This window comes from Calonectris borealis, chromosome 2, assembly GCF_964195595.1.
Source record: "Calonectris borealis chromosome 2, bCalBor7.hap1.2, whole genome shotgun sequence".
In the NCBI taxonomy this organism is placed as follows: Eukaryota; Metazoa; Chordata; class Aves; order Procellariiformes; family Procellariidae; genus Calonectris; species Calonectris borealis.
The window spans coordinates 44,919,876-44,933,102 of NC_134313.1; positions in this window are offsets into that span (position 1 = coordinate 44,919,876).

A 13,227-nucleotide genomic window follows, 5' to 3' on the forward strand; every position below is an offset into this window, starting at 1 on the left:
TCAAATGAAAAGGACCTGGCCGATGGTCAGGTTTTGGCACCATGTTTGCTGTACTTGAGCAGGTACTAATACACACTTTTGGGGAGACAGGAGGTAGTGCTGTACCAGCTGATTCTGGATAAGGAAATTTTGGCTTTTCTCTTTACAATACGTAAGGTTATATTAAGCAACATTTAGTCATAACATGGAGTTATGCCAGAAACTTTTGCCCCAACAGTGATTGCTTCTGAACTATGTAGTTTGACAACTTGATTTGTCATATTCTTTTACAGTGAAGAGTGTTGTTTAGGTTTCTGCAGAAGAATGCCAGATCTATAATCAATATTGTCCTCAACTAATATATCTGTAACATTTGTCTGTGCTGTGGAAATCCAATTTAAGCATGATCTGCCTACACACCAAAGTGATTTTATTGTGCCTGTGTATGGTAAAGCATTTTGGCATTTAAAAATATTGGGATTTAAGGAGAATTGTTAGTGTATTTTTAGCACGTGTTTAATCATCTCTGTGTAATGTTTTCTATGTGTGATTTTCCAAGATTATTGTATATTTATTGATTGTGAATAATATAATATGCATTTTCAGAGTGTATTTTGAACAAGAGGCTAGAAAACTTCAAATACTTCACTTGTTACAAAACTGATGAAAAACCGTGCCGCATTCATTACATGGGGGGAAATAATTGCATTCCATTTTCAGTAAAGGGTACAAACGGACATACTTAAAAATAGTGCTGTACTTGTTTTCCTGGACAATTTGTAAGCAGACTAAAATAAATATTTGATGAATTAGAAACTAGTGAATTAGCACTTGGATTAACTGGATTGATACAAAGGAAATGAATATTAAATATACTGGATGCCTTAATGGCACTTGATTGGAAAATTTCCCGTTTTGTTGATGATGATACATTTTCTTTGGTACAGTCCTATGAACTCAGTAAAGTTCTCTGTTTTCCTGTGAAGATGGAGGTGCCAAGGCACAGCTACACAAGTTACTGGCTTGCTGAAGGTAAGTTTATGGTAAAACTGAGCCTAACTTTCAGTCTGTAGTCTTTTATCTTCCTAATTGTTAGATATTACTACCCCCACTTCTGCTATTGCTGAAGTTTGGAGGAATGCTCTCGTTATCTTCACTGGGAACAGATCTGGTCACCAGACATCTTCCTGGTAACTTTATTCTTTATACAAAATCATGAATAAGGTGGGTGCCTTCATTGCATGGCAAATAATCTCAGAAACACAGCCTAGTTTGGTCCAAAACTGGACCAAAAATCCTTTATGACACCAGTATAAATCAAGAGATTTGCTCTTGTAGCTGGCAGTATAGTTTCTGTGGAAATGCTGTGGAGATTCAGCCCTCTGCATAACTTCCATATCCTTTATTGTTAATACAGTCATGTATGTCAAATATTTTTGATATCAGGTTGATAATTGCACTGCTCCTACATTCATCTTGCAGTACCAAACCAACCCTGAACAGTCAGAGGTGTTCACAGCCTTCCAGTGCTGCTGCCGTGTGGAGCAGAGCTGTGAGATTCAGGCCATGGAGTCTGGCACTTGAGAACTAGCTGCTCTAATGAAATTATCTTTGTTAATGAAAAGATAATCCTTTCTGGACAAATCTAGCACTTTCTGATTGTTTCCACAGGATGAGTGAATAGCTGACCTCAGGGTACTTGATTTACCTGGGGAAATGAATGATGCTCCCACAACTGAGAAAGTCTAACTTCCTACTCTGTCCCTCTTTCTTTTTTTTTACATGCATACACCTTTCTAAATAAAGTTCTGATCTTTAAACGGTCACAAAAAGAGAATGTTTAAGGTAAAAATTGACAATCTAAGGTATTTATCAAATTAGGAGCAAATGAACTGTGAAAGAACTAGGCCCTAATGAATTATTTTCATTCCAAATAACCTGTCTTCTTGTTCATGATTTACCATTTGCATATGTGTATCTGTGTTTCAATAGAGTTATTACTCTCTGCATTATGTGCATTCTCCACATTGTAATGAAAAATCGATGTTCTTAATTCGTAAAAAGGAGCTTTATAATCATCAAATTTTTTTTTGTGATTAAGTTTTTAGTAAGGAGACCAACTTACCTATCATAGTGGGTGGAAAATATGAGATCCTAGCAATTTTTCTGTGGTATGGAAATATTAGCCTTGAAAAGTGATATAAGAATGCGTTCTAAAGATTTATTTCTTTCATGGAACATTAACAGCCAAATTAGTCTAGATGCAGCAGAAAGGAGTCTTGGAGGCTTTCTTGTCAAATTAGGCAGCTTACCACGCTTCATTAAACAACAAAAGAAAGTTGGCCAAGATTTTTTTTATAGCTGAGAAAGTATATTATGTTTTTGCTCACAGAATCTGCTTTCAGATGATTAAATTCCCATTGTTTGTTCTACAGTTCCCAGACCGGAATGACTAACAGGTCAAACCAATTATTCTCACAGGAACATGCATGGTGACTTTGGAAACCTGTATTTAAGCCTTGTAAAGCACCTCACTTTCTATGTAACTCCCGACAAATGACTTGCCTTCGCTCTTGTGTAGCCGCCTATCTCAGGAAGCAGCGAAAGGTGGAGGAAGGGATGAGAGCTGCCTGGCCCAGCCGTTGTAGTGCTGGGTAGGGGATGGGGCAACAGGGACAGGCTGGGCTATCCCATGGGTCCTGGAGGAAGGCAACATGGGGCAGACACCTGCAGGCAACCTGGGAATCAGCGGTGCTTGCTGCAGCCAGTCTCACCTCTCTTCTTATTGGGAGGTTCCAAACATTCGGTATTGCAGAAGTATCATACATGGCCATTTGACCTGCTTGTGGGGTTAATTTCCAGTGAACTAGTGTGGATATTAGGGTGTCACCTTCTGTGTTCCCTGATTCTTTTCATTCAGGAATCTTTCGTATGGAAAACATGCCAGGTTCGGTGTTTTTGTCTCTGCTTTGGAGATATAGTAGATGTTGCTCTGGGAAGGATACCCAGGAATTTTAGGCAGAACTACAGTGTCTGATGGGAAGGGAAACTAGTTATAAGAAGCAGCTTTTCCTTAGGACTGAGAAACTACAATTTTAAAATGGAATCTAAAATGAGAGCTATTGCTCAGGGAAGGAATAGCTGATGATGTACTTTGGTGTATGTGCCAAAGCATTCTGTATCTGCTGGATAGTAAAGAAGTGCCATTTTAGGAAGCTAAAAAAAGAAAAGATGGACATTTTTGTAAAGTAGATTCTGGGGAATAAAGAAACACAGCAATGTTTGACCAACCAGCTAATTTTAACAGCTAATAATATTTTCCTTACATGTTTATATTCTGTGCTGCATTTTGATCTACATGCAACTTTTAAAAACCTTTTTACCATAATGCCAATGCTCTGTTATGCGTGAAATGATCTAATTGTGAAAAATAAAAGAGGTGAAAATCATGTTTTCCCCTTCAGTATCTGCAACAGTGCTTTGCATGTGTGACATGGGAATAATTGACAAAATAATCTTGTTTTCAAAAGGCACACATTTTGTCCACATCTTCAAAATCAATACAAATATTTGTCACAAATTATTCATGTGACTGATTATAATGTAACTGGGAAAATAAACAGTTTCCTCCCTCCTTCTGCATTCATACCACATGCAAACAACAGGGTATGTTGCTCAGCATTACTTGATACCATATTTGATGAAAGTATCTCAAGAGGTGAAGCTTTTTTATTGTGATTGCAAGTAAAACGCTAAGGCTGAAACTTTCTCAGAAAGCATGTAGTTAGATATGACTACATCAAGGAGGTAAAAGATCAGGATTTTTTTGTCTGTGTGGTTTATCATGTTTTCAGCCCTAATTAGAAATTCTGGGAACCTTGCCCCCTATGCCTCCTAAATGGCAATTTGATGGCTTTGAACATGTCCTTCGGGTAGATCAGGACTCTAAGGCAACTGGTAATTAGAAAGCTAAGATTTAGCACTAGTTTTAGAGTCTTCTCCAATGCTGATTTTAACTTGGCAGCAAATACAAGCTCTCTTGTCCAGCTCCCAAAGCTGTTTATGCCAATGGCAACACCTTAGATGGATGTAGGGAGTTTTAGAAGGGAAATACCCATCTCCTTCATAAGTAACCAAGTCTTGGGGCAGACTGATGGCTGTTGGGATGTAGATTGCTACTTCCCTGCTAAAAGGAATATCGGAAATATCTGCTGCTTTGTACTCCACTGCAAAGTTGCACCAAAACCTGTAACCTCCTGGAAGTGTTAGTGTTTATTAGTGATTTCATGGTGTGAAAACTTGGTAGTGGGGTAGTGGGTACATGGTGTGAGAAAACTGTATTGACAGTGACAGCAGATGCTTAGGGAAAGAGTATAAAAGCTAGGAGACATGAGAAATAGGGTGTGTGAGCATGTATGTACCTATGTGTGGGTGTACAAGATCTCATTTTTTTTCGTGATGAAAAACTGTGTCTGTTTTACATGGGTTACATCAAAGAAACAGCTGACTTTATCATCTGTTTCTCCTCAGAATGGAAATACTCCACAAGACTCCAGAATTAAACATGGATTTAATCTTGGTCTGGCTTAGAAATGAAGATTGCAGGTAGATTCAGATTGCACAAAGCATGAAGGTTAAAAGGTCTTAAGTTTTTGTGGATTCCTCTCTGTACCTTCAAATATAATTTTCTTCCTAATGCTTGTTATAAACATTTGGTTGTAGGTGTTTCTTCATTCATTGCAGCACAATTACCTGCTCATCTGTCTGTTGAAGTAAGACTCTCTGGGAATTTGGGAAGGCACAGAACCCTGATTTCACAGTTTTAGAAAGCTACTTTAAAGCATAAGTCAGTAAATCTGGATAAAAAGAAAGTTATTGGTAGCATCACCGCTGTGGAGCTGAAGCCCCAGGGAAACATAAAAATGCCAGGTGAAAGTGGCACCCCTTTGCCTTATACAGGTGGACAGTACACGCAGAGATGGAGCTCCTGGGTGACTTCTGTGTGCAAATTCTCTCCACAAACCGGCTGTTAGCAGAGTTTGAGTGCTGAGTGTCTGTATCCATCCTAAGGCAAACTCTGTTAATAGAATAATTTTGTCTTAAAACAGTCAGGTGCTATAAAATGCTGTTTTGCAGAAGACTGGTCCTGGAATATTAAGTTTTAAGATGAAGTGTATGTATTGTGGAGAAGCTGTTAATGGTCATCAGCACCCAGTAGGACTGTATGAAATACTTTGTCCATGGCTGAGCTAACATTTCGGTAGAATAGTGCATGTTTGCCATTCTGAGGTAATTTCTAATCTGCAAAAAGGAAGAGAGGGGTATAAAAAGTGGAGAAAAACTATTACCAAAGGAAAATTTTCAATGTGCTTTGAGGACTAACGATAGAGATGGGGTGGCACTCCAGAGTGCTATTTATATCTCATTTTGAAAGATTTTAATAGAAGAAGGGTTTTATATTTTGATCTGAAATGTTTAATTTGCATTTTCTCTTATGGCACAGCCAAAGAAAAATAAAAATATTTCCATTTCAAACAAACTCACAATTGAAGAAAATTGTATTTGAAAAATAATTGCTTTTCAAAACAAAACTGAAAGAATTGTGTGCATTTTCTGGAAGATGGAAGTTTGTATTTCCTCCTATCATTTCAACAGAAAAGCAACCTATTTCTTTTCAAATCAGCTGAAATATGTTCTCAAACATTTGAAAACATGAAGAATTTAGAGGGCCTCAGTGTATGGAGGTAAAATAGAACAGATGGGTACTGAAGTACAAAAGTAAGGCGTGAGATTTGGTTTAGTGGGAAAAAGCTGCAAGGTAAAAAGGGAGTTTGGAAACCTCTATGAAATACTGCTGGATTTCTTGGTAGAGGCCATCATGTCTTGGAAGAAGACATGTCTTGGAAGAAGACTACTTATTACTGCTGATGCATTTTGTTCCAGACTGTCTCCTGTCAAAGCAAATAATTAGCTGTCTATCTCCAAAAAAGCCATGACCATTCTTAAAATATTTTGCTGTACAAGGTTTTCAAAAAGCAACACCAGGAAGCAATCATGAAGGCAGTCTGATGATAGACCTGGGACTAAAGGTTGCTCTTCAGTTATTGTTTACTAAGGGCAAGAAACCTATTGAATGTATTTATTTTCCATTTCTAAAAATCTGAAACACAGCATTGAAGTTCTGCATCTGTTGGACAATTGTTTGATTGATCTGTGAAAATACTCTTGTACTGTGAAATTGAAATGTACTTGGCAAAGCCACTGTTAATTAGCCAAGGAAATAGCAGGACACATTTCAGGGATACACACCTCCCCTCTGTCTTCCCTTTCTTCTAAAAGAAGAATTCTGTATGGCCAAAAATGCCCTTATTTAAAAATGCCTTTATTCAGCTCAAAAATGCTCTGTAGTAGGTAAGCTGGTATTTTGTGCTCTCAGAGCACACTTTTCCTCCTCCATCTGGTGATGTTTCTTGTCTCTGGTTTGTGTCACGGCACAAGAAGTGTCCGGGGCAGGATGGGGAGAAGCATGGGCTGATTGATGCTCAGCAATGGGTCACGGCACCAGCTGAAGAAGGGGATGCTGCTGGTGTTCCCACAGGCAGCACAACTCCTGCACAGAGATTAGGCTTACCTAGTGTATCATGCCTCTCTCTTCTTGCCACTCCTGCTCCACCTCCTGTCTTCTTCTTCTTGGCTGAAAAAAAGAGATTTAGAAATTTTATACCTAGGCATAAAGCTGTTATTTGTACATCAGTATCTTCCTATTTATTTATTTATTTATCTATTTATTTATCTATTTTTGCACCTTAGCAACTCCTATAGATCCCCAAAACTCAGTTATTACCTCTAACTGTATGAGTCACATTAAAAAGACAGTGCTTTGGCCCTATGTGAACTATGGCAGGTGTTACAGTTCTGCCCCATATGCAAGTACACACATAGAGTGCTCCATGGCAGCTGTTTCTTGGTATGGAGTTTATCTTTTCTTATCTGACAGGGCAAAGTGAAATTTAGCCACTCGACTGCATCCAATAGATTTCAGCAACATATGATCATAGAATCATAGAATCATAGAATCATACAGGTTGGAAAAGACCTCTAAGATCATCGTGTCCAACCGTCAACCCAACACCACCATGCCCTCTACACCATGTCCCTAAGGGCCTCATCTACTCGTCTTTTAAATACCTCCAGGGATGGTGAGTCCACCACTTCCCTGGGCAGCCTGTTCCAAGGCCTGATCACTCTTTCAGTAAAGAAATTTCTCCTAATATCCAATCTAAACCTCCCTTGGCGCAACTTGAGGCCATTTCCTCTTGTCCTATCGCTAGTGACTTGGCAGAAGAGACCAACACCCACCTCGCTACAACCTCCTTTCAGGGAGTTGTAGAGCGCAATGAGGTCTCCCCTCAGCCTCCTCTTCTCCAGGCTAAACAACCCCAGTTCCCTCAGCCGCTCCTCATAAGACTTGTGCTCCCCACCCTTCACCAGCTTCGTTGCCCTCCTCTGGACACGCTCCAGCACCTCCATGTCCTTCTTGTAGTGAGGGGCCCAAAACTGAACACAGGATTCGAGGTGCGGCCTCACCAGTGCCGAGTACAGGGGCACGATCACCTCCCTATTCCTGCTGGCCACACTGTTTCTGATACAGGCCAGGATGCCGTTGGCCTTCTTGGCCACCTGAGCACACTGCCGGCTCATGTTCAGCCGGCTGTCAATCAGGACCCCCAGGTCCTTTTCCTCTGGGCAGCTTTCCAGCCACTCCTCCCCAAACCTGTAGCGTTGCCTGGGGTTGTTGTGGCCGAAGTGCAGAACCTGGCACTTGGCCTTGTTGAACCTCAGACAGTTGGCCTCAGCCCATCAATCCAGCCTGTCCAGGTCCCTCTGCAGAGCCTTCCTACCCTTGAGCAGATCAACACTCCCGCCCAACTTGGTGTCGTCTGCAAACTTACTGAGGGAGCACTCGATCCCCTCGTCCAGATCGTTGATAAAGATATTGAACAAGACCGGCCCCAGCACTGAGCCCTGGGGAACACCGCTCGTGACCGGCTGCCAACTGGATTTAACTCCGTTCACCACAACTCTCTGGGCTCGGCCGTCCAGCCAGTTTTTTAGCCAGCGAAAAGTGCACCTGTCTAGGCCGTGAGCCGCCAGCTTCTCTAGGAGAATGCTGTGGGATACAGTGTCAAAGGCCTTACTGAAGTCCAAGTAGACCACATCCACTGCCTTTCCCTCATCCACTAGGCGGGTCACCTGGTCATAGAAGGAGATCAGGTTGGTCAAGCAGGACCTGCCTTCCATGAACCTGTGCTGGCTGGGCCTGATCCCCTGGTTGTCCTGGACATGGCTCGTGAGCACCCTCAAAACCAACCGCTCCATGATCTTCCCCGGCACCGAGGTCAGGCTGACTGGCCTGTAGTTCCCCGGATCCTCCCTCCGGCCCTTCTTGTAGATGGGAGTCACATTGGCGAGCCTCCAGTCGTCCGGGACCTCCCCAGTTAACCAGGACTGCTGGTAAATGATGGAGAGCGGCTCGGCAAGCTCCTCCGCCAGCTCCCTCAGTACCCTCGGGTGGATCCCATCTGGCCCCATAGACTTGTGAACGTCCAGGTGGCATAGCAGGTCATTAGCTTCATCCTCTTGGATTATGGGGGGTTTATCCTGCTCGTCGTCCTTGTCTTCCAGCTCAGGGGGCTGAATACCCTGAGGATAACCACGCTGACTACTAAAAACTGAGGCAAAGAAGGCGTTGAGTACCTCAGCCTTTTCCTCGTCCTTGGTGGCAACGTTCCCCCCCGCATCCAATAGAGGATGGAGATTCTCCTTGGCTCTCCTTTTGTCATTAACATACTTATAAAAGCATTTTTTTGTTGTCTCTCACGACAGTGGCCAGGTTGAGTTCTAGCCGGGCTTTTGCTTTTCTAATTTCCTCTCTGCACGACCTAACGAGATCCCTGTACTCTTCCTGAGTTGCCTGCCCCTTCTTCCACAAGTGATAAACTCTCCTTTTTTCCCTGAGTCCCAGCCAGAGCTCCCCGTTCAGCCAGGCCAGTCGCCTTCCCCGCCCGTTCTTCTTGCAGCACATGGGGACAGCCCACTCCTGCGCCTTTAAGACTTCCTTCTTGAAGAACGTCCAGCCTTCCTGGACCCCTTTGCCCTTCAGGACTGTCTCCCAAGGGACCCTCTCGACCAGTGTCCTGAGCTGGCCAAAGTCCGCCCTCCGGAAGTCCATGGTAGCGGTTTTGCTGGCCCCCCTCCTTACTTCACCAAGTATCGAAAATTCTACCATTTCATGGTCGCTAAGCCCAAGCCGGCCTCCGACCACCACATCTCCCACCAGTCCTTCTCTGTTCGTGAACAGCAGGTCAAGCGAGGCATCTCCCCTGGTGGGCTCGCTTACCAGCTGCGTCAGGAAGTTATCCTCCACACACTCCAGGAACCTCCTTGACTGTTTCCTTTCTGCCGTGTGGTATTTCCAGCAGACATCTGGAAAGTTGAAGTCCTCCACGAGAACAAGGGCTAGTGAGACTTCTGCCAGCCTCTGGTAGAATATTTCATCTGCCTCCTCGTCCTGGCCAGGTGGTCTATAACAGACTCCCAGCAGGATATCTGCCTTGTTGGCCTTCCCCCTCATCCTTACCCACAAGCACGCGACCTCGTCATCACTACCATCGAGCTCTAGACAGTCGAAGCACTCCCTAACATACAGGGCTACTCCACTGCCTCTCCTTCCTCGCCTGTCCCTTCTGAAGAGCTTATAGCCATCCATTGCAGCACTCCAATCGTGCGACTCATCCCACCATGTTTCCGTGATGGCGACTAAGTCATAGCTACCCCGCTGCACAATGGCTTCCAGCTCCTCCTGTTTGCCGCCCATGCTGCGTGCATTGGTGTAGATGCACTTGAGCTGGGCTGCCGATTTCTCCCCCGACAATGGTGTGCGGTCCCTAGGCTCTTCTCTAGAGAGCCTGGTTTTATCCCCTTCCCCCTTCAAATCTAGTTTAAAGCCCTCTCGATGAGCCTGGCCAACTCACACGCGAGAATCCTTTTCCCCCTGTGAGACAGCTGAACTCCGTCCGTCGCCAGCAGGCCCGGTGCCATGTAAACCTCCCCGTGGTCAAAGAAGCCAAAATTCTGCTGATGGCACCAGCCCCTGAGCCACGTGTTGATCCGATGAGTTTTCCTGTTCCCTTCAGTGTTCTGCCCTGCCACTAGAGGGATCGAGGAAAACACTACCTGTGTTCCCGATCCTCCCACCAGTCGCCCCAGCGCCCTGAAGTCCCTTTTGATCCCTTCGGGACTTCTCTCTGCAACTTCCTCACTGCCAGCCTGTATAACCAGCAGCGGGCAGTAATCGGAGGCCTGCACGAGACTAGGGAGCTTCCTAGTAATGTCCTTCACCCGGGCCCCAGGGAGGCAGCAGACTTCCCTGTGGGATGGGTCTGGCCGACAAATTGGACCCTCGGTCCCCCTCAGAAGGGAATCACCAATGACAATTACCCTCCTTTTTTTCTTAGCGGAGGCAGTCGTAATTTGTGGGGCTGGCTGCCTCGCCTCGGGCAACCCCCTGGATGGGCCTTCATCTTCGTCCTCGTTCGTCTGGCCCTCAAGTTCCAGAGCCCCATATCTGTTGTGTAGGGGCAGCTGGGAAGGTTGAGGTGAGGGAGGCCGGCCGGGGGTTCGCCTGGCACCCCAAGCAGGGACAATATTCCATATGGTATGGAATATCCCTTTGGTCAGTTGGGGTCAGCTGTCCCGGCTGTGTCCCCTCCCAACTTCTTGTGCACCCCCAGCCTCCTCGCTGGTGGGGTGAGGTGAGAGGCAGAAAAGGCCTTGACTCTGTGCAAGCACTGCTCAGCAGTAGCGAAAACATCCCTGTGTTATCAACACTGTTTTCAGCACAAATCCAAAACATAGCCTCATACTAACTATTATAAAAAAAATTAACTCTATCGCAGCCAAAACCAGCACAAGCTGCTTGAACACCAAATGGTGGCACCTGCAACTGAACCCCAAGAGGCATGTGGGAAAGATTTCCAAGCCACAACTGTCAAGCAAAAGCATGAACTAGGCAAGGAGTTGTTTGGGTTGGGCACAGGCTTGGCATACACAAAGCAAAAATTTGGACATGTGGAAAACTTCAAGAACATATGCCTATATGTTTCTGTAATGTTAAATGGCAGCTGGGCAAGATATAGAAAGTATGCTGCTAGCGTACAAAATTGTGTTAAATTCTACCTATTCTTTAAAGAGAAGCAGACCTTTCTCTTCATGGGCTTTGTACTGAAAGTAATTGTTCTGTGGGTGACAGATAAAATCTGATAAATGAATTTTAAACAGAAAATAAAATACAGTTAAGTAACACAGACCTAATGATAACCTCACAGCTGCAACTCAAACCCCATTAACATCAGATGATTAATATAGAGCTCTCTTTATGAACTTCATACAAGTTCTGGCCAGCACACAAATTTTGAATCCTACCTATTCAAGTAATATTAACTGGTGTCACATATACAATGTGTCAGATTAGATTCCCTCATACAACCACATGTATAACATTTTTGTTAATTTCTTAACCCATATAGGAAAAGGTAGTTTTTATAAAGGGATATTTCTCATTTATATGGCTTAAAAAATATCAGATGATAGTCAGGACAAGCATCATGCTGTTCTGTAGGAAGCATTTTGGTCTCATCAAACAGCACAAAGCTTACAAATAAATTAAAATAATGAAACTGTACCTTTTTATAGCTCTTTTCATTTGGAGGGATCCCAAGGTACTTTACAAAATACATGCAATGAAGAGAAATTTCTTTCCTGCTGAAGAAATGCATCAAGCTATTTGGTTATTGAGAGAAGTGAAAAGAACTTTTTGTTTAAATGTAAAGCCAGAGAATTTCAGGTAGGTGAATTGCCAGGCTTATAACTGGCCAGTCCCTATGAAGGAAATGCTATGGTTTTGCAGAAAACGAGCAGATAGGGTTTCCAGCCAGTCTGAAGTTCTTTACAGCAGAGACATTCCCGAAGGGCAAACAGTGGCTCATGACAAGGGGAAGTGGTTGGTTTGACCAAGTACAAGGAACCAGGCAGGAGACAGGACTGGAGGACACGTTGGTTGGATAAAAGGGCTCACGGAGAGGAATGGCTGGCAGCACCTGCAGCTCTGAAGCAGGACTCTTATTCACAGAGTACCTCCCGTCTGACCAACAAAAGCTGTTTCCAGAAGATATTTAGTCCCTCAGATGGTACTTTGAGGACCTCCTGTTTTAGGGAATAACTGTATCTTGTTAAGGCAATTCAAAGGCTGAGGCACCTACAGAAGTATTGCTGGAGTGGCATCTTCTGGCCTTGTAGTCATCACGGGAAATGCAGCTGAAAGCCTTGGTTTGTACTTCTTCCTGCTCAGAAAGCTTTGATTCCTATGCTCCATCGCAGTGAGGATGAGTTTCAATGTTGGGTATCGCTGATTAAGAAGCTGATACAGGTAGGAGTACCTTGGGTATGTGGATACTGCCGTTCTCAGGTAAGAGGAGGGAATAATACCATTTGCATCCTAACAATCATCAAGTTTTTAGCGTGGGATTTTGCTTTAATTGTGATACATTAATCCACTTTACCTTGTCCTTTGCCACCATATTGTTCATACATGCTATAAAACTGCTGTTAAGCTTATATAATTACTGGAATTAAGATTTTTTTTTTGTTTGCTAGAGAAGTGTAGTGAAGTAATAGAGATCGCTTTTTCATCTGATCCAATCTGTCAATATTGGCTCTAGCCATAAGTAGTTGATATTGAACATTGCACACATCAGGAACTTGTACTTTATTTTATTTATTTTATTTCATTCTATTTTATGGCAGTCTAACAAACGTTGTGGAACCTCATGGCAAGGTACAAATGACGTGTAAATATGCACGGAAAAGACTATGCTGTCTCAACGTGCACTGTGAGCAATTCAGTCAGCTAAACTGAAAAACATTCCTCATAAGCTAAAAAAATAGTTACATGACTCTTTATTTCAAAAACTTCTGGTCTTTTAGCAAACACTTAGAAGGCGCTTCGTGGATATTGCCTTACTCTTTTCATCTTTTATCTGGTTTCCTCCCAAAACAAGTGATATGTGGCAATACTTTTGCAAAAATGTCTTGAAAGAAAATATTTTTTTCACAAATTTGTTCTCTAATTTCTCTCATTTCTGCAACAAGAGATTAAAAAATGATGCCTTTTAAGAGATCTTGGCTCCT